The 27,448-nt window shown below is 34.3% G+C and overlaps 1 long non-coding RNA gene across 3 annotated transcripts in view; it reads right to left on the reverse strand.

Moving 5' to 3' along the window:
- The window catches only part of LOC105092251 (uncharacterized), an 855,833-nt gene that overhangs the window by 279,861 nt on the left and 548,524 nt on the right, over positions 1–27,448 (reverse strand). The window contains exon 7 of one of the 3 annotated variants that reach the window (XR_010381299.1): positions 22,174–22,234. The exons of the other annotated variants lie outside the window; for them this stretch is intronic. This is a non-coding gene — a long non-coding RNA (uncharacterized LOC105092251). The remainder of the gene's footprint in view (positions 1–22,173; positions 22,235–27,448) is intronic. 3 annotated transcript variants of the gene reach the window in all.

Consider the following 27,448-nt stretch of genomic DNA (forward strand, 5'->3'; position numbering starts at 1 on the left):
TTGTACATTAAAACTTCAGTAAAATAGAAAAGAAGAAATAAGATTATAGCTTTTACAGATAAAAATTTAAAAATTAATATTAAGTTCCTACATTCAAAGACAGACTCACTGCAACAAGAGTTATAGCTATGTAATTGTCACTGCTTGGTCTCTATAAGTCAAACACAAATAATCACATAATACGTGGGACCAAAATATGAAAAACTTCATAAATACCTTTTTCTGTAGGTAGGAGTTTTTCTATTATGTGACTGTACAGATTCAAGCTTGGCTCTCTACAAATATAACTAATATGAACTCTAAACTTCAATTCCTTCTTACTCACATCTTAGTACAAAAAGTTGTATGTAAATAACTGTTCTGCTATTTGCATCTAATAACTTGTGCATATTTATAATCGCTGATACATATAATTTTAGCAGTGTCTGTGCAAGTAGTATTACAATTTACATTAGTCACTGATGTATGATTTCACCTAGAACCCTAATAAATTTGAGCCTAGGTGGCTGAGTCAATTCACGAAGTCATACTCACAAAATCACAGTCAAATCACCAAATAGTAATTGAAAAGAAAGTTCAATCTTTAATTGTCTCTTTCAAATAACCTTGAAAAGGATCTAATCCATAATTCATACCTATCAACAGATCTAAAACCAGCAAACCCAAAAGCTTATTCTCTCACGATTTGCAGGTGCTTTCAAGGCAATTTTAAAAATAATTTTAATTTGAAACAACCTCAAAGTTACAAAAAATTACAAGCAGAGTAAAATATTTTTTCTTGAAACATTTGAGAGTAACTTGTCAACCTGATGCCCCATCATATCTGAATTATTATGTATTTCTTATAAATAAGAACATTCTCTTATATAACTGCAATATTGTTAGGGAGTTAACACTAATACATTACCATCATCTAGTTCTCAGATCCCTTGAAGTTTCACCAATTGTCTTATAGCAAAAGGATCTAGTTCGGAATCACTCACTGCATTAGTTGTTACATCTCATTAGTCACCTTAGACTGGGATAGTTCTTCTTCAGTCTTTGTGTGTGTGTGTGTTGTGTGTGTGTGTGTGGTGTGTGTGTGTGTGTGTGATCTTGACACTTTTGAATGTCACAAGCCAGTTATTATGAAGAACATCTCCTGATTTGGGATTGTCTAATGCTTCTGCATAATTTAAAGGTATGCATTTCCAGTAGAAATGTCACATATGACATTGTATTCTTCTAATTGCATCCTATATCAAGTGGGACACAATTTTGATTTATCTTGTTATTAATGATGATTACTTTCATTTTTAGTTTGTTTTTGATATAAACAAAAATTTACTGTGGAGGCTAGAAGTTCAAGAACAAAGTGTCAGCAGTGTTGGTTCCTTCTGAGGGCTGTGAGAGAGAATCTGTTCCATGCCTCTCTCCTAGCTTCTGGTGGTTTGCTGTCAACCTTTGGTATTTCTTGGTTTGTAGAAGAATCACTTCACTTTGATTTCTGCATTAATCTTCAGAGGGTGTTCTCCTACTTTCAGTATGTTCTCTCTGTGTCCAAATTTCCCCTTTTATAAGGACACACAATTATATTGGATTAGGGACCAACCCTGCTCTAGTATGACCTCATCTTAACTAATTACATCTGCAATGACCCTATTTCCAAATAAGGTCCTATTCTATGGTTCTGGGGCATACTTCACCATGTGAATTTTGCAGGGGATACAATCCAACCCATAACAGAGGCAGAAATGAATGCTCCTTCCAGTCTACATCTTGTTACTCTCAGTGCCAGTTGGTTCCAGAAACAGTAGTTAGTTCTTGTTTCCAGGTGTTGCTTTTCCTCACATTCCTAGAAACAGCCTAATTTTGCCCCATCAGAGCCACCTGTATCAGCTGGCTAGGGCCAACCACTCAGAGTCAGTCTCAGTCCCATGGGGATCCTCCTCCAAACAGCTACATTCTACCTTTACCCCCAAAGAGGGATAATTGAGAAATGTAACTGTATATATTTAAAGTATATAACATGATGATTTAATACATGTAAATATACATATATACACACACATTATGGAATACTTAGCAAGGTCAAAGTAATTAACACATCTATCAACTCACATAGTTAATGCTTTTTTGTGTGTGGTGAGAACATTTAAGATCTCCTCTCAGCAGCTTTCAAGTATACAATGCCGTATTATTAACTATAGCAACCATGATGTACATTAGATCCTCAGAATTTATTTTTCATATAACTGAAAGTTTGTACCCTTGACCACCATTCTCACCATTTCATTCTCTCTATGAAACTGTTTTTTTGTTTGTTTGTTTGTTTTTTATTTATTTGCTTTCGTAGACTTCACATGTAAGTGATGCCATACAGTATGTGTCTTTCTCTGTCTGGTTTATTTCACTTAAGCATAATGCCCTCCAGATACATCCAAGTTGTTGCAAGTGGCAGGATTTCTAATGTTTTTAAGAATGAATAATGTTTCCATATATATATCCATATATCTCACGTATTTTTTATTCATTCATCTGTTGAAGGACGTTAGGTTGTTTACATATCTTGGCTATTGTAAATAATCCTACAATGAACGTGGGAGCACAGAGTTGTTTTTATTTTTTAACATACTGACTTTCTTTCTTTTGGATATATATCCAAGGGTGGGATTGCTGGATCATATGGCAGTTCTATTTTTAATTTCTTGAGGAATCTTCATTCTGTTTTCCATAGTGGGTACACCAATTTACATTCCCACCAATAGTAGACAAAGGCTCTGTTTCCTCCAAATCCTTGCCAATATTTGTTATCTCTTGTCTTTTTAATAACCACCATCCTAACAGGTATGAGGTAATATCTTACCATGGTTTTAGTTTGCATTTCTCTGGTGATTGATGATGTTGACCATCTTTCATGTACCTGTTAGCCGTTTGTGTATATTCTTTGGAGAAATGTTTATTCTGGTTTTTTGCCCATTTTAAAATTGGATTACTTGCTTTTTTGTTATTGAGTTACAAAAATAAACACAAAAAGTGATTTTATATATAGAATACTGTAAAGACTTCACCCCAAAAATTGTTAGAACTAATAAACACATTTAGTAAAGTTGCAGGATACAAAATCAATATTAAAAATCATTTCCATTCCTATACATGAATGAATTATCTAGAAAAGAAATTAAGAAAGCAATCTCATTTACAATAGCATCAAAAATAATAAGATACTAAAGAGTAAGTTTAACTAAGGAGGTGAAAAACCTGTACACTGAAAACTATAAGTCACTTGTGAGAGAAACTGAAGACACAAATGGAAAGATATCTCATGTTCTTGGATGGGAAGAATTAATATTGTTAAAACATCCATAATACCTAAAATAATATACAGATTCAATGCAATCCCTATTGCCCCTTCAATGGCATTTTTTTTATAGAACTAGAACAAACAATCCTAAAATTTGTAGGAAATCACAAAAGACCCCAAATAGCCAATGAAATCTTAAAAATGAAGAAAGCTGGAGGCATCACACTTTCTGATTTCAAACTGTATTTCACAAACCTACAATAATTAAAATTGTATGGTACTGGCATAGAAACAGATACACAGACCAGGGGAACAGAATAGAAAGCCCAGAAATCAGCCCACATGCCTAATATCAACTAATCTTTGACAAGGGTGCCAAAGGGAAAGTATAGTTTCTTTGATAGATGGTGTTGGGAAACCTTTATATACATATACAAAAAGAATGAAATGGGACATCTATCTTACACGACTCATAAAAGTTAATTTAAAATTGATTAAAGGCTTAAGTGTAATACCCAAAGACATAAAACTAGAAGAAAACATGGGGGGAAAGCTCTTTGACATTAGGTTTGGTAATGATTTTTTGGATAAGACAACAAAAAACACAGGCAACCAAAGCTATAACAAATAGGCAGGATGACATCGAATTAAAAGGCTTCCTCTTTTGCTGTCTTCCTTTGTCAACTGATAATATTTTGTAGTGGTACGTTTTGATTCTTTTCTCTTTATCTTTTGTGTATCTATTATGATTTTTTGCTTTCTGATTACTGTGAGGCTTTCATAATACATCTTACAGTTATAACAGTCTACTTTAAGCTAATAACAATTTAACTTCTATTGCATGAAAAAGTTCTACCCATACACTTGCTTCCTCTCACATTTTATGTTGTTGATGTCACAAAACACACCTTTTTACGTTGTGTATCCATAACAAAACATTGTAGCTACAGTTATTTTTAACATTTTTATTTTTTCATCTATATACTAGAGTTCAAAAATGTTTTACACACCACAATGGCAGTGTTAGTGTTTTGAATTTGACATATATTTACCTTTACCAGTGAATTTTGTACTTTAATATGTTTCCCTGTTACTAATCAATGTCCTTTCATTTAAGTTTGAAGAACTCCCTTTAGCATCTCTTGTAAAGTAGGATTTGTGGTGATAGATTCCTTCAGCTTTTGTTTACCTGGATAAGTCTCTGTCCTTAATTTCTGAAGGCCAGCTTTGCTAAGTAAAGTATTCTTGGTTGGCAATTTTTTCTTTGAGCACTTTGAAAATATGATCCCATTTTCTCCAGGCCTTCAAGGTTTCTGCTAAGAAACCCCTGATGGCTTTATCAAAGTTCCTTCGTAAGTGATGAATCTTCTTTTCTATTTTCAGAATTGTCTTTGTCTTTAAATTTTGAGAGTTTGGTTATAATGTGTCTTGGTGAAAGTATCTTTAGATTAAATATGTTTTGAGATATTTAATCTTCATGTACCTGGATGGTCATATCTCTCTCCAGATTTGGGGACTTACAAGTACTTTAGGGGCCCTACCTCCAGCTCCATCCCAAACTACAATTTCTGTCATCACTCCCATCCCTATTTCATATTGTTTTAGCCCCTCCCACCAATTTCTTACCCTTTTCCTCAGATTTCTACAGATTTGCATCATAGAAGATCTGGAAACTGAGCTAGCAAAAACTCTCTTTCAGGATAAATGATAAATAGAGGATGGACTTGGGAAAGGTAGATTAAGGAAATATAGATTGAGGAAAGATAGGGAATACTCATATTTTATTTATTCTCCTTTGCTACTCTACTTACTTACCTCCCACCCTAGCCTGGGGAGTACAGCAGCAACTTAAAGGACACATAGTTAAGGGTAGAAATATAGCTCGTGCAGAGGCTACAATACAACTTCACTCTTGATTTTTATCTATCACAGATATATTTTTACTAATTTAGCTAATCAGCCACATCATTATTTTTGAAAGCATTTTAAAATAAATATTCTCAATAAAATGTTGAAATCGTATGCTCTCTTATTCTACATTTGCTTCCTTCAATTTTCCCTTTCAAATAAGAACTAATATTGAATTTCTATAGTCTTAATTCATATGAAAAATCTATTTTCCAGTTATATAAATCCATAGCAATTATAATTGTGTGAATGAAAATAATAAATATGTAAAAGGATAAATAAGTGAAAAATACAGCAGTGGAAACTACTTTAAAATCAAATTCCAGAGGATATTTTGAGGAAAAATAAGGAGTAGATTAAAATTATATTTGATAGTGAAAACTGGTGGCCTTAAAATAAAGTAGAAAATAATGAATATTTATAAAGTAACTATGAAAAATTAATTTTATTTAGAAGACATCATTAGGAAGTTCTTATAGCATTATAATAGACTCATAGGTGAATGGATTACTGCCTCTAAAGTAAACTTTCACTCCATAAAATGTCTCTGACACCACAAATTATGAATTACTGTGGATTCCTTTGAAGACCTAATACCTTCTGTGTTTATCCCTTTCCATCTATATTAACTATTTTCAAGGAGAAATAACCAACCAAGCCTGGTTTGTTCAAGAGGAGGACTAATCACCTCATTAGTTTACATAATTTCTCATCAGATGTGCCATAGCATAGGGTAAATAAAATGCTGCCTTCTGCTGGCTCCACATTGGACTATTTCTGTGAGTAGTCTTAATATTTAACTTAAAATATTAAATGTGAAGACATAATTTAATAAAATTTGAACTCATATGTTAAAGAAGTTTAAACAGAACAAGTAAAATGTGGATCTATTCCATAACTCACGATCATAAACAGTAGCTTTTCAGTACAATTTTGCTCAATGAGTAAGTAAGTGGAAAAACAAAATACTAAAAAATATTCACTTCAAAACAGGTATGGTAGGATTATTTATAGCTATTATACTTTCTTGAGGCAATTATTTTGTTACTGAATTCTCATTTTTCAACTGCAAATAATAATGTGTATAATTTTCATTATTTGGGTAAACACTAATGACTCTTCTGTTGCATTCCAGCCCCTAATTTTTAAAAGGAGACCAAGATACATAAGACATATCTTGTTTAATGATTTGTCTTTATTTGTTTGGAAATAAGCAAAAAGTGCTCTATTTTTTTCAGGAGTTTTAATACTCTATCTGTGCTTTAAGGACAATTTCAACTTTCGGAACAATGATTCCCCAGTAGTGGCCTATACCTTTGCAGGGCAAGATATATCTGTGAAGGGTCCTAGAATGCATATGGAAATAAGGTTACATATACTGGCTCAAGTTGTTTGTTTAATACACACACACATAAAAATCACTGAAGTGTCATGGTGATTCAACTGATTAGTTATTTAATTAAATGAATATATGTATATGTGCACACATATGTACATGTGTATGTGTATGTATATATGTGTGGTTATGTGTGTGTGGGTGTATGATTAGAATATTACCTTGTATGTAGTGAACATTCAAAAATGCTAGCTAGTATTATTTTTCATTAACACAAAACATTCTAAGAATGTTGGAAAGGAAATGCTAAATACTGAACTTATGGATAATACTTAAACATTTGAAAATATTTCATAAGAAACTTTCATTTTAAAAACTAACAAAAATTTAATTTCTCTTATCTATTTACAAAACTATGAATTCATTAAAAATAAACAAACATGCAACCTAAGTCATTTCTATAAGCCTCTTAGTAGGATGAATGTATTATAAATATAATATATTCACTTCTGTTCTGGATATTTCCTAAATAGATCATTGATATTCTACTTGAGAAACAGTTAAAAGTTAAATTTTTAGTATATTTCTAGCTGAGAAATTTAGGAAAATTTAGTCTGATGGAAATGAATTTCTTAATACAATTACTCAATAAAAGTGGTCAGAAGCCTCAATTGCCTTTTTTAAAAATAGTGCTAAAAATCCCTCATAAATCTTTGTTTGGAACAGAAGATTGACATTTTGGAAGAACCACATTTGTGTCATAAAATCCAATATCACCTTAATTTGCAAAACTTTTTCAGTCAGAGTTAGTGCTTGATTGAGATATTTTCTGCTATAGAAAAATGCTGATATAAAATCGCCCTACCTTGAAATAATACTTCAATACATTTCACTATTTGGAGACTTTAAAATGAAGAGAAATACAAAAGATAATACAGAATTACAGACCATCACACTCAAAATAAACAAAGGGCAATTTAAAAAAGTATAGGACCATCCTTTACTTTCTTCTTCTATTTAAAAAACTAACAATAACTTACAGACAAAGTTCAAACCCCCAATATTCTTTCCTTTAATTCTATTTCCCTCCCTCCCTCTCTAAGAACCACTACAATAAATTTGATCTGTATCTACTCCACATCACAAGCTGTTAAGTTTTGATATACAGACATTTTATCATCCAAGGTTAAATATTATGTCATTCTCATTATTATTTTCTTCTTAACCAATAAGTTATTTTTTAATGTTAGGAGAGGTTTTTATCTGATCTTTCTAATGTTTATTTTCTTGTTGATTTATTTTGCAATTATATTTCAGTAAGGAAACTTGGCTTACCAGAATTAACTCCTTGAAATCTGTGAATTACTTTTTGATCTAATAGGTGGTCACTGCCTTTTGTAAGTGTTTCATGTGCCTAAAAAAAGAATGTATATTCACTGTTTGTTGGGACCAGGTAAACCCAACTTAAGTATTTTTGTAAATTATCCTTAGATGATTTGGTCATACTTAACTCTAAGGCTCATTTTTATAGATCTTGGTGCCTCCAATTGAATTATTTTATTAATACAGATGATTAGTAGCGATCATTTCTACATACCAACTATTCTGTATGTATCTTGAAGTACCAGTTCTGTAATCTTTGGAGAAAATAACTTGTGTGAAGGTTTCACTTGAAGCAGATGTGACAATATTCCAAGGCAGAATTCACCCAACCATACCTTATAGTTGAGGTATCCAATCTAGGGTGCTTTCCCTAAGGGATGGACTTTCATATTCTGCTCATGTGTATGTAAAATTCTAGCCAATCCATCTAAGTCAAATGCCACTTATTTCATCAATGAGAACCCATTTTTAATATCCATAATTCTAACTAGCAAGACTCACCAAAGGAAACTCATTTCTCACACCCATTATGATAAATAGCAAAATCTCTGGTGTTGGTTGGAGTCAAAAATAGCTGAAGCACTTTTAGTAGTCACTTGTGTTGTGTGTGTTTTAGACTAAATGCTCCGTAACCACCAATGGAGAGTACATTTCTGATGAAACAACTAATATGAACCCCTGGGGTATATATCATGATGAACACACCCACTTATACTGAACTGTCTATGTTGAAGCAATTTAAGATAAATCACAGATATAAAAATCATCTTACAGTTTAAAATGTCTATATCCTGTTGACTTGGGATCTGATTTATCTATCCTTTTTTGACAGAGGGATGTTCAATCTATTATGCTTGTGGATTTTCTTAAATCCTTCTGTAATTTTATCAGTAATAGTGTTACGTATTTCAAAGTTATTTGATTAGCTATATACAGAGTAATATTTTTTATAGCTTCTTGGTGGACTGTTATTTTTAATGACCTGTAATGTTTCCTCTTAATTGAATAATGGTTTTGCTTTAAAAACCTGCACTATCCAATATAGATTTTGCTACAATAGCATTGTTTGGGCCAGTGTTTGCTATCTTTATATTTTTAACCTTTGTGTGACATTTTCTTTATGTGTTTCTTATATATTAAAAACACATATATATCCAAACTATCATTTTGTCATTTTAGTCAAGTCCTTTACATATATTTTGATTAGTGATGTAAAAAAGATTCTTTCCAGATTCGTAGTTTTGGTTTTTGCTTATACTGCTTTTACTTTGCTTTTTTCCCTTGTACCTCTCCCCACTTTTTATTTCTATTCGTGAACTGATAATGCTTTTATTTCCTCTTTTGTTTTTTTCTCTGCAAATACGGAAGTTACTTCCACTCCTTTAATGCCCCCCTAAATTTCTAGGAATAATAATTTTTAATTTTCTCTAACCTTTATGAGTTTTTATAACTTTTTAATGCTATTCTCTACACACCTACACCATTTTTTAAGATGGATCATAATTTCTCAACATTGGCTCTACTGACATTTGGACCAGATATTTCTTTGTTGTGGCAGGCTATCCTACGTGTTGTAGACTGGTTAGCAGCATCTATCTGGCCTCTGTCTACTATGTACCATAGCCATTTCCCCAATTGTGAGAAATAAAAGTATCTCCAGGCACCAAATGTCCCCTGGAAGGCACAATTACCTCCAATTAACAACCACTGATTTACAGGATTAATAAGACCAATAAAGTTCCTACTTTGCTATTTTTTAAAGACAAGAAAAAAAGATAAAAATTTGCAAGCTGATATATATATATATATACCTAAGCATCTTGTACAATTAGCCTCTTAATTAACAGCAAGAAGAATTAAAAGCCAACCATATGTCTAAGTTTTTAGAATTACAGTTCTTGCAAAGTTATTTGATCACCATTTATTTTTCTATTTTCATGAAATTTCAGTGAAAAGCCAAATAAAAGTAAAAAGGTTTTTACCTTTAATTTATTTCCCTAAAAGTATCTGTGTGTCTGCAAAGATTTAGACAGCTACTGGGGCCAAGCCAGGATTCCCGTAGTGAAACAATTGACTTGGCATCACATTGACAACATATAAACAACAGTTTGTCAACAGGCTTCACATTAGTGACAGAACATTTTTTGGCAAAATAGAGGCATCCTTCTGGGCACCATGGCAAAAACAGCTACTCGCTTTCATTTAGGAATCCTCTGTATGGAGTATCAAATTAATTAAAAGATTATAATTATGACATTGTTTAGGAAAAAGTATTAAGGAAAAAATACAGCAGGGCAGAATTTCTGCTGAAAAGAAAATTTGCCTCTAGCAGTTTATTCATAGTTGCTATAGACCTATAAACTCTGGGTAACTGTTAAAGGTTTTGCGTTTTTGTTTTGTTTTGTTTTGATTTGATTTGATTGTTTTCTTAAGTTAAAATTAACAGTATGGAAGTTATTTGATAACCAAATTTGGGGAATGTATTTTTCCAAAATGATGATCACAATACTACACTATGTTATGCTTTCAAAGTTAGTTCATAGAAAATGAAAACAAGAAACAAACCAAAAGCAGAACTACATATTTATAAAAAAAAATTTCTGTGAAATAAAATGTAAATAATGCTTCATAGCTTTCAAAGAAAAGAGTGAGATGATAATCACAGGAACCTGAAAATGGTTGAAGCAAAACTCTCTTAGGTATGTAAAAAAATAAAAGGATTTAAACTTGAATAAAACCCACCATTTCAGCAGCAAGACCACTTGATAAAGATGAAACTAGTTTACCCAGCTGGGAATATAAACCCTGTGCACAAGTCTGTGGCTGAAAATTACTTAAGATAGAGGGTGGACTTTGCTTAGCTTTTCTGTGCCCAGTTAAGGTAAGCATTGTTTAGAAAAATTTGAAAAGTTGAAAATTTGAAAATTCACTACAGGCACATCATATTCTTCTTTAACCAAAGGTAAAAAGTATTGGAAATGACAGTGTTATTTAGGAAGATCATGAACATAAATGCTAGTGAAGCTGAAACTGCTACACCTAAAACTCACTAAAAACTATTTGTGTCCAGATTTTTAATGTATTATTTGACTACAACAACATCGGAAATGATTTTTCTAATTCTGATAGATTAGTCATTTTCCTGGAGAGGTTAGTTATATAAATGGCATCTCTGCCTGGGAACCTACAAGTCCCTTAGGATGATATTCAATTATTCAATTCTTTTTCTGACAGTTCTGTACACCTAGTCTATGCCAACACCATGTTAGGTATAAGGGTAAGATGTACTTTCTTCTCTCCAGGAACTCACGATCTGTAAGAGAAGATCAGCACATTAACTGGTAACTAACCGCATTACAAAAAAGTTTCCAGAGGATGTTTAACTAACTCAAACTTATTGACTGTGGTTAGCTCTGTGAATACAATTTGATGATTATGACTTTAAGGCAGTGCTCTCCCATAGAAATTTTAGTGATGATGGAAATATTTTATACCCATGCTGTCCAATATGATAGTAACTTGTTGTATGTAGAAACTGAGCACTTGAAATGTGACTGACAGTACTGAGGAAATAAAATTTCAAATTTTATTGAAATGTAATTAATTAAATTAATTAATTGAATTTAAATTGCCACGTGTATCTAGTGGCTACTGTATTGAACAGCACAGCTTTAAAGTTAACACACGGAAGGAGAACCAGAGATTATTACTAAAATGAGTTTTAAATGATGACTCTAATTGAACCAGATGAACTTAAAGGTCAAAGGAAAGCATGGTAAGTTACAAAAGTGTGAGGGAGCATGCCAAGTTTGGAAATTGCAAGATTTTCTAGTATGGATCAGCTGATAATGTGCTAGATGTGGAGGCATAGTGGAGGTTTGAAAGAAATAAGGGGGATGAAGGACTTTTTCTGTCCTACAGAGAAATTTAGATTTTATTTTATTGGCATGAAAGGCCACTAAAGAACTCAAAAGGAAGCAGAACATAATCAAATATGCCTATTAGAAGGCTATCTTTTAAAATCAGACAGAACTTCTTAAAATTAAGTAAGGAACTAGAATAACTGTATTATATAACAAGTTAAATGATTAAATAGATTAAAGGAATGTACATGAAATATTCATACATCCATGGAATACTTAAAAGAACCAATAATTGACTGCAAAGAAAATATTAAACACAAATCAAAAGTAGAAATTTTAAAGGCTACAGTATCTGGTCATAAATACTACAACTATCAATAGTATTTAAAAGTTTGGGAAAAAAGGTTTTAAAAAGTATTATACAACATGTCACTTGAAAATGTACAATTTTCATACTGGAAATACATAATTTTGTGCCCTAAATACTCTTTTAAGTGTTGTTACACCATGTACCTTGGTCTTGTGGTCGTATCTGTACGGCTTGATTCTGTTATAGATTCTGTACTGCAGCTGTCACAGAAAGAATTTTCAGGGTGAGGTATTTATATTACCTTTTTTGTTTGTTAAAGCCTAAGTACTGCTCATTGCCCATTTCCAAGTCTGCATGCAAATAAAAATAATATTTAATAAGTGCTCATCATGCTCTAAAAATAATCCTATCCTTATTTGAGTTTTGTTAATTTGGCTTTAGATTTCAATCTCTCTCAAATTCCCTTTTGTATTCCACTGATAGCCTAAACAGATGTTTAAATCGTATTTACAATAATTAACCCACTTACTTCCCTTTGTTTTTGATTCTTTCTTATTAATGATTCTTCTCCACAGCTTATGGTTTCTACTAAATCTATTCATTGGCAGGGTGCACAGGATAATCATAGTCTTTGAAAAATGGAGCAACTCTTTTACATTACCAAACAACAAGAAATAATTTAATTGATTTTCAGTAGTCAGGTTTTCAAAATACTTCAAAGTCATATTATATGCTTTTAATCAATTCAGTGAAAGGTTAATATTTTGAAATATAAGGGCCCTATATATTTCAACTATTATTTTGAATAATAGATACTCATTTCAAATAAAATGCATTTCAGATTTGTAGCATTTGGTAAGTACATTATGTTTTTTTAAACAAATGTATTTAAGATTTAGAGTACAGAAACATTGTAAAAATAAGATACTAAGCAAGCTGAGAAATACACAAGTGCACTAATCAAATAATCAGTTATTTTAAGTATATTAAGAATTAAAAATGGAGATATTCCATAATAATTTTCATGCATGAGTTTAGACTACATTAAACTGGCTCTCTGATAACATTATTTTGGAGTGGTATTACTTAGCAGGTGAGTGAATTTGATCACTGAAGATCTAAAAACAGTCAGTATAAAAAATATGTATGGCATCCTTCCTGTGGAGAGTGTTATATGCAGATTTGGCTTGTTAACTACATTAATTCATTCTAAAATACATTTATTGCATACTTGTGATACCTGAAAAGAGACTGGCCAAGGGACTATGGTTTTTAGGTGAGTAGGCAATAGGAATAAAAAGGTGAACAAAGCATAGACCACACCCTTAAAGTGCAAAGGATCGTTAATTACTAGTAAATGCTATAAATGTGGTAAATGAAGAATCCAGCCAAAATTAACTTGTTAAATGCATTTCTTACAATATCATCAGAGTATTTAAATTTTCATAGCAAAGATCTTATAATTTTCTACTAAGTTTTTTACCATCTCTTGGCTATGCATGATATTTAAAAATTTAGATGCTTCCTATTCCCCACAGTAAATATCTTTTATCAAAAACAATTCTAACACATAGGACATATGGTTATATACGATATACCAAGTAATAAATCTGCAGTTATTATTAGCCCCATTTGCCTGATATTCCATTTTAAATATCAAATAATGATCTATTCACTTAAAAAAAAAAAAAACCTGGGGATGAGAAGAATCAAGCAATACTTTTCTTAAGGGAAATTAAAGAGAGTGGTTTCAATTAAATACTCTGACATTGTGTATTCAAAATATTAAAAAAAAAAAAAAAGAATGGGCTTAATTCTTCCAATGGACAACCATCTATTACAATCAAGATTATCTTTTTTTAATCAGTAAAGAGTTTGCCGGATAGTAAACATTTACTAAGTAAGTAGCGTTTGCAAAGTACTCCACCCTTAACGTATTTGTTGGCTCCCTCCACTATATGTTCATAAGCAGTGTAATAATATTTAGAAAAATGAAAACCTGCTTTTAAAACACTGTAAAATGCTATTTGAGAAAAAAGTATACATTTTACATGACATACAAATTGCTTTCTGAGAAGAATTTGGTAGCATGGATGGACAATGGCAGACCTACCCTGAAAAGATTTCTGAGATTTTTAGGCTAAGAACTTGTCAAGTGAGATTTTCCAGTCATAATATGTTTTCCATACCGTAAATAGGGACTAAACATAAACACAGATTTTTCTGAGAGGTAATTTTACATTTTGCCACATATTTGTCACAACATTCCACCTTAAAATAATATTTCTGATTTCTTACCTTAGCTGACCCATTAATAGTCTTCCTCCCCAATTTCATGCTTCAGTGTGATCACTAACAAAACAGTCTACATTTCTTAGCTGGGAGGTAATAGCATTTCTGAATGACCTGAAATCCTTTGGAATTGTACTCTACCTGATTTTCAAGGGTGTTTAATCCATTTGTATGCTTCAAATTCTCCATTTGAATTTGCATCAGGTCATGTAATATCAGTTTCTTCTGTGTCACCTGATGTAGCAATAACTTTATATAATGTGACACTGTGTAATGTACAGTTAAAAAACCCTCCTTTCTTCTACAGAGTGGGATCTGCCAAATGCTGCATCTGTCCTACACCACTGATCTACTTAATGACTGTAACTACTAAATAAAAAATATCTGGCTAGTTTCGTGTATCTCAGTATTGTTCTGACTGATCTTCCTAATTAGCCACACCATTTTATACTGAGCACATTTTTATTATATAAAATTAAATAGAAGGTAACACATCAAAACAATAAGAAATGAATTACTAATTTTTTTCCTCCCACGAATGAAAGTTGCCAGTTGCAAGAAAATAATATCACTATCATTTAATTTCATTTATACACTCATTTGAGCAGTGAATCCTTGGAAGGGAGCATTATTTCTGGCTGGAATTTGGTAGGTTAAAGGATAGTGAATTCCATCTTCAAGGCCATAATTCTGTATTATCTTCTAGAGCAGGGACCAGCAAAGAATGGTTCATGGGTCAAATCTGGCCCAAGGTCTGTTTTTGTAAATAAAAGCTTAGAACACAGCCACACCATTCTTTTTTTCAAATTGACTATGGTTGCTTTGAGGCTACAAAGGCAGAACTCAGTAGTTGCCACAAAAACTGTACGTCCTGCAGTGTCTCCAAAATTTACTCTCTGGCCCTTTATACACACAATGTTTGCCACTCCTTTTCTGGATTATTTATGAACTGTGAACTGTTGGTTACATGATGTTGAAACCGGTGTTATCATAAAACTTCTTTACAAGTGACAATTTTAAAAAGTAAATGAATGTGTTCAAATACTAAAAGAAACAAGTTTCCTTTGTAAACTCTGGGAAACAGAGTCATATCTCACAGCCAGAAGAGTTTTGTTTCTCATTTAGTACAATGTTCCATTGCTTCTTAAACAGAAAGCAAACATTTAGATAGAGAAATGCACCCACTCTTAAGGAGGGTTGGTAAGACACTTTGGCTAGAAGGAACTTGACCTGAGTAGTGAGGCATGTATGCTTCTAATCCAATCAAAGAAGTCTTTAAACAATCTTAAAGAGTGAGTTTCACTACTAGAAAAGAATCAAAGAGTGTGTCTAGCACGACTCCTCCACTCAGCCAACTGATGACCTACTGTGGGCAGGATCCTATAAGAGAATCTGGGACTGATTTTATGTTGCTATAGCAATATCTTTACCCACTATTCCCTAACCACATTGGGAGGGAAATCTTGAGACTCTTTTCTGTCAAAAGGCCATTTATGAAGAGAGTTATAGACTATAACATGATACTGGACTGGGTGATAGATGGGCCACTCAGTAGAAGGCAGTGGATACGTTTGTTAAGAGCAACTTGCAATGAGGATTACAAAATACAAGCCACCAATGGATGGAGATGAATAGACCCCATGGAAGGGACTTTTAACAGTGGAAATCTCGTGCAATGAGGAGTGGATGATAGTATCTAGGACTGTGCATGATTTAATGTGGAAATGGACATTTCCCTTGCCATCTACTGATGATGCATGAATGCTATTATTGAACATTTCCTTTTGAGGTAGAAGTGCCCTATATAAGCATCAGTGTTTGTTTTCTTCAGATAAACATTCAGACTCAGTTACTAAAGATCTTCAACCATGGTTAACTAGGACTCATTTATAAAAGCCCTGGCCATCTAGAAGGAAGGAGATGGTGATCAATTTGACTGACTGGTGTCTCTTGAAAAAACACCTCTTACTACTCCATAAAGACATAGACAAATTCTCACTTACTATCCATCCATCCATCCTTACCCACATCAACCTGAGGGCAGCCACCTGTTTTTCACCTTTCCTGACTCAATTCCCTTTGTTGGAGGACTCCCTTTTGCCAGCTTCTCTGATCCTGCCCGCTCACCCAGGAAACACCACCTATTGGAGTTCTGCTTCAACCTGCTGAGAATTTCCTGGAAACACACAGCTTCCATTGCTTGAAGACGCACTCTGCCAATTTAAATTAAGATCCTTGAAATTCTGAGTTTCATATCTTCTAAAGGTCCTGGCTTCCCTGAGAAGCCAGTTGTTGGTTAGCACTGTACCTATTCTTACCCTCTGTCTTTTCTACAATTACCAATCACTAAAGTTTTGGCAAAATATTCTATTAAAATTTTTCAAGGTATGGCAATGTACTGAAAATCTCTCCTTTTCCAGTTGATAACCAACGTATCTTGAATAAGATGTCAAAGTAAACTGAAGGTCTGGGCATTGTTTTGGAAATCGAAAATATGATCGATGCCCCTCTTCCTTTCACAGCTTCCACTGCACTTAAATTTCATATAGAGTATCCCTTATAGTGTGGGCAAAAGAGAGTAAGTGGAGCACATCCAGTGGTGCTGCAAGAGGCCCTGGCAGTCTTGAGTTAATTTGGCCCCCAGCTCCCTGATACTACCAGGGAATCATTTAGACACATATGAGACATGAGTCATAATTGTAATTTTTATTGACTACTGAGTTAGGGTAATGTCCTATTCCTAAGTGCACTGATGAAAATGATTAATTATTTTTTAACAATATAGTTTTAATTTAAATTATTGTTAAAGTTTAATAAAACTGAAATAAGTCTTTCAAAACTGTGTATTTGCAGTATTCCTATTGTCTGCCAGTAAGATATTTACACATGAGATGACCTAATGAGATAATGCATTTGAAACCATCTTTTAAACTGAAAAGCATTTTGAAGCTATAAGACTCTTTTAGTCGCCTTTAAAAAAATAACACTAGATTCCCATCATGGTATGGTTTAGCCTACCATATAGTTACTGGAACATTTAATGTGTTTGATGAACCCAACATATAACCTAGTTGGTGGAGTTATTGTGCTATCATATTAGATTCTTAAAATAGATTAGAGGGAAAAAAATTCTCTATATTGCATTAGTCATACTCCTGGCAGGAAGCTGATGGCCCTGTCCAACAGAGTAATTGAGAAAAGTTTAAACAAGTGATAGACAAGCTTAAATAAAACTAGAAATAGAAAGTAAAATACTCTCAGGTTAGTAGCAGGGAGTTGTTGCCACTGGGGGGTCTGAAGGGCAAGGGGAGGAAGCAGGTACTGGACCTTAGGGAGAGGGCCACAGAGGTTTAGGAGAGAGGAATGCTTCTATTGGCATGTTTTGGGTGGGAGTAGGGGGCACCATGGGACTAAAACCCCAACTTCCCTCCACTTCCGCCTTCTAACTGTTGTCCTGGATCTACAACTGGTTGAACCCAGTCTTAGATCAGAGGGCAGGGGAGCCCATCAGTGATGTTAATAAATATCAGCTTCTGGACGCACAGAGTGGGGCAGGTGTGGCATGGTAAACAAAGAACACAGAAAATGGAGAGAGAACTAAGTTCAGAACTAGATGAATTTCTGAAATGACTTTCCTATGTTAAATATAAAAGTGTGTGTTACAGCTGAAATTAGTTGATATGCATGAGGTTCATTCATTCTCTTACTGAGCAAAATTTTACTGAATATCTGCTGTAGCTCTGCTCTGTGCTGGGCACTAAGCGAAATGACTGGATAACACTCTTCTCCTCAAGAATTTTAACATTTCATCTGACGTATAACGTGTAAACAATCAACTATTACAACCTCCTGCTATAAAAGAGGAAATCAAAGAGTCGGGAGGAGAAGGAATTAAGAGGAAGCTTCTAGAAGGAAATACAACATGAGCCAAGTGCTAAGGAAGGACAGGGACTAGACAGTGGACAATGGGCAAGGGAAAGAAGTGACAGTACAGGTAGACTGAACGGAACATGGAAAGGTGCAGCCGTTGGGTTTAAGAAACTGGGACTCTTCCAGTTTTGCTGGAAGGAAGGAAAAACCTAGAGTAAACAAAGCTGGCCTGAATCACTGAGGTGCTTTATGTGGTATGTTAGCAGTTGTGTTTTATCTTGAGGTGGATGAGGAGCCAAGAAGAATTTTAAGCAAGGAAAAGGCCTGAGAGATTTACATTTGAGAAATACAATTATGGTAGATACATATTAGACACCTGAGCAGGGTGAGTACTACAAAGTTCAAGAAGAGAAGTGCCAAGGACTTTGTATTAGTCAGAGTTCTCCAGGGAAATAGATCCGATAGGCTATAATTTGCAATTGGCAAGCTGGAGACTCAGGAGCGCCTATGGTGTGGTTCCAGTCCAAAGGCCAGTAGACTTGAGTCCCAGGAAGAGACTATGTTTCAGTTTTAGTCCAAAGTAGGGGAAAAACCAATGTCAGTTTGAAGGCAGATGGACTGGAGGAATTCCTTCTTACTCTTGAGGGGATCAGCCTTTTTGTTCTATTCAGGCTTCCAACACATTGAATGGGACCCACTCCCATCAGGGAGGGAAATCTGTTTTATTCAGTGTACTGATTCAATGTTAATTTCATCCAGAAACACCCTCACAGACACACCCAGAATAATGTTTAACCAACTGTTGGGGCGCCTCTTGGCCTAGTCAAATTGACACATAAAATTAATCATCACAGACTTGAAATCAGGAACAATTATGGGACTAGTGCAAAGAGTCTATGTAATAGAAATTGGAGTTCAAATGGCTCCAGAGATGATGGTCAAGTGTGATGCCCAACAGCCTGTCTTGCACACCTGGGCAAAATGCGATGTCACTGACTACTGTGAAATGTACCTGAGGAAGAGTAAATATAGGGGAGTTCAGGTTTGGAAAGGATGAGATAGTGCATATGAGGCAAACCAGCATGCAGGAGTGAAGTTTGCACTAAAATGAAGATGTGCTTTACGCGGTCATTATAAGCATTCAGATGGACAACTTTCATATAAGCAAATATTATTACAGCCAAATTATAACCATCCACTATGGGCCTCTTTCACATGATCAAATATAAGAGAATTTAGAGCACTCATTTGATCTATATTTTCCTTAGAAAAAGAGTAAGTAAAATCAATGTTCCACTTACATTGTGTATGTAGATTCATTACATCTTCAAGACATTAATGTGTTGGTATTGAGGAATTTTAGTTCAGTATTTTCATTCGATATTTTTGTTGGGTGTTATACTTTTTCAATTTTCTATATCTTTTCATGCAGGTGTTTTGAAACAATAGTAACAACATTGTTTATTTTAAAAACAAATCAATTCAGGTAAATAGCTATTCAATAAAGGGTTATAAAAAAATTCCTTAATTAAATTATGTTTCATTCCAAACTGTTTGTGTTGGTGTAGATAGCGCTTCATAACCCTGGACCTTACTACGTAAAAAAGTGATGTATTTTTGACATGTATGAGTTATATTTTTTATTAATCACAAACAAAATATCTGGTTAATTTTTCTTGTGTAGAGTTCCATGAGAGAATACGTTACATGATTTTACCAAAAAAATGAATACATTTGCAAAAATCACTTGCCAAATATATCATTTTCAATATCATTTGCAAAGGCAAGTAAGTTGATATTAGCTACTTATTCAACACTTAATTGTACAACCTATTGTAACTCTAAGGCTCTCGGGCTGCTTCCAACTCCTCCTCATTTTTCAGCTTGCACTCAGGTTCAGCCCTTCTGTGGAGCCTACCCCAGTTCCTATAGAAGTTGCCGAACACTCTTGTTTCCAAACTTCTCTAGAACATGATCCGTACTGAAAATGTATCACCTTCACTTATTATTTCTTGTATTTGTTTTAATTTAACTCTGAAAGGAGATGATAACCTCTTTGAGGTCAGGGCCTAATCTCTCATTTTAAGGTCCATAGCCCCTAACAATCATTTGATTTTATTTTTTTATGCTCTCTATATTGGTAGATTTATTTATTATGAACCCTATATAAGAAAGACTGAAAGGAAACAAGATAATATTCTATACAAGTTATTGCCAGCTAATTTAAAAGTGGAGCAGAAAGTTAAACTTATTGGACATATCATAATTTTATAAAGAAGAGAAAATAAATAATCTTAGTCAACATCTTAGATGAAGCAGCATATATGGTGAAATTCTGAGCAGAATTCATGGTTTTTACCTTTTGAATTATGATTGAAATACATGGCACGACTACAATGTGTGTATGTGGAAACCATTTAAAAGAAAAATAATATAAATAAAGTTAACTTTCTTATTATAGAAAAGTTAGAAAGATTTATTTTTAGAACAAAAATAATAAACTCCCTCACCACACCAAACTTGTTCCTATTAAAAAAAAAATTGAATGGGTTTATGTAAAACTAATAAACGTATTTTTATTATTTTACTTAGGTTGTAGCTTTTGTTAGGATAGTATGTGTTTATATAGCCTCATAGATAATCATTCCTAAACATAAAGCATCTATGTTCTCATATTCATTACAAAGTGAAGATACTATAAGTTGAATTTCAATTTTTGGTTTTCTTCAATAGTTTCAAAATAAAACACGGTAAGATTTAAGGTGAGGAATTAATTTAGGTCCAGTAAACCAAGGTAACTATTTCCTTGTGTCTAAACTTTTTCAGCTCTACTAAGACTGATACTTTGCTTCTATAGATATGAGACAGGAAAGGGGCAGGGCACAGCCATTCAAGAAATGCTACAGTAATTAACATCAAAATGGTGAAAGATTCAACCAGCAGTAGGCCTTGAGGCTCAAGATAGTGGGAGATTTCACTTCTAGCAGAACTTGAGCTTCATTATACGCCCATTGTAATATATTAACATGATAAATAACATGCCCACAGGCACCATGACAATCCCAAGGCTAGCCACAAAAGGTCAAAGAGTGGGAAATAGCCAACTTCCTGGGAAATCCAACTCCTTCTCCAGGCTAGTTAGACTGGTCCTTCCACTTATTAGCATATGAAGCCACCAATCCTGTAAAAACTGGCAACACTATGCCTCTCTGCTGCTGCCGTTGCCCTCTCTCTCTCCCACTTCGGAGATGGCCCGCACTCTGTTTATGGAGTGTGTACTTACTTTTAATCTGAGCACCCAACCCCCACACCTCGTGGCCTCTCTCTTGCCTTTCAGTGTATCTCTGAATAAATCTACCTTTACTCAACTGTGGCTTGCTCCTGAATTCTTTCCTGCGCAAAGCCAAGGACCCCCACTTGGCGGGGCATGTCCCAGGGGCTCAGCCGAAGCCTGGGACACGGTCCTCCTCATGCCCACATCCGTTTTTCCTGCATCTGATACATGTATTGATCAATGACCTAAGTCTCTCTGTGGGATTTAGGTGGGACGCACCTAAACTCCATTAAAATTTAAGAAAGCAAATTTATTTTTCATTTTGTTGATATTTTAAAGCATACTTTTCATTTTAAAATGGCCAGCTATTTAGCCTTAATTCTCTCTAAAATATCCTAGGATCTTGTCCCAGATGAAGTTTTAGGTAAGGAAGACCCTTTTGCACACTCAAACTGTTCTGTGGTTGTTGCAGTTTACAGAGACATTATTTTCGAATAGGACACATGACGGATGCACAGGAAAATTTAAATACAAATATCTAGGTAGGACTAGGTATCTTAGTCCATGCTCACTAATCTTCATTGGTTGTTAATCATTAATTAATCCAATCCTCGCTGCCTTGCCAAAGTTCACCAGAAAAAAAATCAAGCTCACCTTCACTGGAAAGACCCCATTTATCTTCCCAATTTTTCCTGATTTCTTTTCTCCTCTTTACCTACAAGAATGAGAGAGGGAAAAAAAAATCTTTTCACAGTGTGATGCCGCTGGTGTGTATAAAAACCCTCGACAGTCATTTTCCCATCAGCAGTTTCCCTGCTGGCCAGCTTCTAAGTCTCTCCCCCTTCCCTTCTCCTCAGGTAGCTGGCTGCTAGATGTTTACTGATTAATTTGCATCAAATGTTCTCCTAGCAACCACCTCTTGGATAGGATTAGATACTTCTGTAAAAGACTGTTTTCTGTCACAGAAGCTTAGACTTTCTAAAACACCATAAACAGAAACTAACAGTCTTTAAGCAAAGCTATAGTGTGACTCCTTCATATGTTTAAAAGAAATTTCAGCCAATTGTCTCTTATTGTTGTTTTTACCTGGGAAAATCAGCCATTTTTTGTTTTAAAAATTTGTATTTGTGGACACACCCCCATTTATAACACAGATAATTTTGACAATAGAGGAATATACACTATGCACTTTAAATAAATCCGCAATTCATATCATTTTGTAATTGTCAGTGCAAAACATAGAAAACAAATAGGTCTGGTTTCTAATAGTCAGTTTAGTTATATAAAGAATATAGTAAATTTTCCTATAGACCACTGTAATTAATTTTCATCTTTGAACAAAAATAATATGAAACCAAATAGTTTCAGTTAAGATATACTTTGCTGGCAAGTTCATGTATTTTTTTCTCTACTTCTCAAATAATGTTATTATGTAAATTCCTAACAATTATTAATATTGAAGTATTATTTGATAGAAAGAGTAGACATAAGAGAAATTATAACATGTATAATAAATCATCTCAATAACATTAAATAAATTGACCAAGAGTATGCAATGATTATCATAGCAGGTTGTTGAAACAAGAGAAGGAAATATTTTATGTCACATTAAGATTTTAATCTAGCAGAGGATAATCCCAAAGAAAACAGTAAGACCTTTTAGTAAGATGAATAATAGTTATTAGGTCATTAAAAATAAAGTGATACTATTTTACAATTAAAAAAAAATCTAAGACTCAAAAATAAAAACCTATGTTCAATCATTTGGTGGAGGCAATAGAATATTATCCCAGAGGTAAGAATAAAGCAGCAAATCTTTCATAAGAAAAAAAAAAATTACTAATTCAGTTGTGATGGCTTTTACACCTAGAATATTAGAAAGAGGGCCATTCCCACAATTTTTCTTTTTCACTAATAGTTCACTGTTTTTTATGTAGGTATTTCTTAAACTTCTTATGTGCTTTTAAGAAATCTGAATTGTAAACACCAACAACTTACATTGTTTCAAGACTTTTTATATTGGAAATCTAATCCAAATTTTAGAAATTACAGTGATAGATACTGCAATATTTTAGCATCTTGATAGAACATTGAAAAATGATGCAATTGTTTACTCTCAGGGTATTTCAGATGTGGAAACTCCTCTTTATTGAAGGCCTACTCTGTGCCAGGTGTGCTGCAAGGATTTTTAATAAAATATCTTATATAATCCTTTGCAAAACAGTTGAGACAGATGTTAGTCTACTCAAATTACAGATCTTACTTCTGATTTAGGCATGTTACACAGCTTGCCAGAAATCAAAGAGTAAGGCAAAGACAAGTTGAGACTCATGAGTGTGGGACCCCAAACCTAGTATCTCTTCACTCCATCAAACTGCCTCCCACAGATACGGAGGCTAAACCATTCTTTGCCCTTCAAGCACCTGGCACTTTGTTGATGCCCAAGTTTTCCAAACCATACGCCAGACTTGGCCTGGACTTTAGAAAAGACTACTTTCTTCTCTCTGATGGCTTATCAAAATTCTCACCATTTTCAGATAGCACTGGCAAAAGATTAAACTAAACTACATAGAAATATGAATGACTAAATGATCAGCTTTCAGAGTTTACCTTCTGGTAAAGTATAAAATGGAATTTGCATGGAGATATTAAGTGTGTGTGTATAAAAGATCATTTCTTGTAAACTCATGCACACACACACACACACTCAGAGATGCTTTTCTTCTCCATCTTTTACATTAGCCTTGTGTAAGAAACAATTTGCCAATGAGATTTGAGGGATAGATGTCCTTGATACCCAAGCATTGATCTATCAAAGGGTCCCAAATCAATCCTTTGGGCTAAGCCACTAGCCCTTGTTAAAACTATGGCTACATTTACAATGGAAGAGAAAATGGAGAACAAGAATAACCTGTTATTATACTGCTGGATTTTGATTCCCAGTTGAGCAGCACCAAGCAAGAGATTTAGATAGAAGTTTTGGGAAAATTTATTATTACAAATGCACCTGTTCAATGATGTCACCCACATCCTGAAAAGTGCATCTTTAAGAAACATGAGCTAAGTGCCTACTTTCAAAACATTGGTGAAAAATAATGGCTAAAACTGCTACAAAGGATGAACACTAAAGGATAAGATGATATTTTATATATGATTTTGTATAAAAAATTAAAGGGAAAATTGAGAACTAACACTCCATAGAGCTTAATATGACACCCTTAATAAAAGTAGAAAGGGAAATGACATCTAGAGGAAATAGTAAAGGGAGTGAAACAGAACAAATACTAAAATAAATTCTGGAAAATACGTCACAGTACCAAGAACTTGAAAATGTTTAAGAATTTAAGTGTGAAAAAATTGGGGATATTGCCTTAATCGTTTATGAACATACAAAAGAGAGAGAGAAAAAAATTCCCTCTGCAGTGTGGCCTAGAACTAGTGGGTTAGAAAAAGTAACATTTTAAAAGTGACATCCTTGCCACTGTCCCTGACCAAGTAGCACAAATGTGTTATCAGTTTTATCAGAAATTCTATCGAATTTTAAGCAAATTATATTTTGCAAAACAGTAAAAGTATCTGCCTTAAAAATGTTATTTCTTTATACACTCCAATACATTGTTTATACCCAGTGCAGCCACTGTTTAAGAAAGACAGTGGCTGGTAAGGCAGCATCACCTGTATATTTCCACAGACACCATTCTCACTGAATAATTTTCTTGAACGTGAGGGACCCCAGAGCTATCTGATCCAGCTCAGTGCAGCTCTCCAATCCAACTCCCATATCTTCCTCATATCTCCACTTTTACTCCCCCATCGTCTCAGTTTTTCACTCCAATTCCTGTCATCATCTCTGGTACCTTCAGCCTACATGATCAACTCTTCCAACAATTGAAACTGGTAATTCTTCTCCTAATCCCATTGTATCTCCAGTCATGATAACTTGAGCAAACTCCTAAGAACCATCACACCCAGGGTCTGGAAATGGCTTCACATGAAATAATAAGTTCCAAAATCCCACTCTCTGATTACAACTCTGCATCCTTTTTACCTTCCCTCTGCATCATTTCTGCTACACCCGGGCTTCCACTCACTAAGGTTTCTGATTCTACACTCCCATTCTTTTTTCCCAGTACATTAGCTTCCTCTTGAGGTCATTACTCTCCATCACTGGCCTCAAGATGTTTCAATTCAACCATTCCCACCCCTCCACTCCAGACCCTGCACCCAAGGAATTCAACCCAACACTCACTGTTTCCAGACCTGCATGGCTCGTGGGGTAGATTGCCTTTACAAACGTATTCCCTAACTTCGGCCTGGCCCAGGCAGCTGTGGCCATCCTTTACCAGTCAGTAGTCAGCTCTTTCTTATCCTTCAGTGTACTCATTCAAAGCACTATTATCCTCAAAAAACGTTCCCTAGTGCTTTACCAGTATTTGTTCAATCAACAGCTCTTTGCAAAACAAAACAAACTAAAAAAGCCCTGATTTGCAGCATTTTCTGATCTTCAAGCTTCAAATATTTCCACCATGGCCCATTTTAAGGTATCAGTGACATCATTAAAAGCAGAGTGGGAAGAAATGTAGTATACTTTTTATGGTATTTCCACCAGATAAACTATTGTACCTGTTCTCAGATAGTCAAGAGCACAGAAAATAGGAAGTGATGAATATTGAGTATTTATTACCTTTGTTTTACTGTAATTGTAAATTTACGTAATTTATATTATAATAATGGCCATATTTAACAGTGGCACACAGAATTCCTGAAAACGTAGCAATTAGCTCTTGTTAGCCTACGGTAGCCAGCGCCAGCACGTCACTGTTTCTCCCGCTGCAAACTTTCATTTCCCTTTGCCAATGATCCTGCTTCATACTTTACTGAGAAAACAGACTGTACATAATTTCCTTAATTTCTTGCCCCCGTATCTACAAATGACTTTTCAGTTTTACTCACTCTGACCTCATTTCCAGCTGTGTCAGAAATGTCCTTTATTCTGTTCAAGATGGATTCTTTTACCTTAGTAATAATTTCCTCCCCACTAACCCCAGAACTATGTGTCCTTGGCACTCCCTCTGTCTCCTGTATTTCCAAATACTCTCTCTCCTTACTCCATCTATATAAACATATTCAAGATCCCCCATCAGTGAAATTAAAAACATCTCTTGACCTCTGACCCTGTGTCTACCTCTAGCCATCTGTATTTATTTATACCTGCATATCATTTTTATCTGAGATACCCTAGGAAGAACAGTCTTTAATAGCAGTTTCTATATCCTTATTCCTTACTTTTTTGAAATTTTACAACATTACTATAAAGAAAAATCATAAATCTCCTCCAAAATGTCAAACTTCAATGGTTTTTTCCAGTTCCCATATTGTTCTTAAAAAAATCTTTCAGCATTTGACCCTGTTGTACAATCCCTTTTAAATGGTCTCCCCGATTACTGTTTGGCTTTTGACAATCTGCAAACCTGTGAGAAAATGGGCAGGGCATCCTCCATATGCATCCCTGTGAGGACCACCTGATCAACCTAGTCTCTGTGCAGCTGGAAGGATGCTGACAAGGAACACAAAATATTTGTTGCAGTTGCAGCAGAGGCTGGGAGAGCCTTAGCCTTTCCAGACAGAGGGAGCAGAGAAGCTCTTTCCTGTTACCTTGAGAGGGATGTTCACTTGGCAAAACAAGTGGTTCCTATGTCTATCTGTCCTCACTTTTGGGATTGCTGCTGCTTGCTGTATCCTAGAAGTTGGATCTGAAACACAGTATCTGGACAGAAAAAATAACACATCTAAGGAGACCCACAAGAAGGGGGAAGATATGCAGAGCACTCAACACAGGTGACTCTTGTTGGAACAGAATCGAGGTGGAGGCAAAAACACAGCTTGAATGAAAAATATCACTCAAGTAGATTCAAACTTAATATTCATA

Source organism: Camelus dromedarius, chromosome 6 (assembly GCF_036321535.1).
Source record: "Camelus dromedarius isolate mCamDro1 chromosome 6, mCamDro1.pat, whole genome shotgun sequence".
In the NCBI taxonomy this organism is placed as follows: Eukaryota; Metazoa; Chordata; class Mammalia; order Artiodactyla; family Camelidae; genus Camelus; species Camelus dromedarius.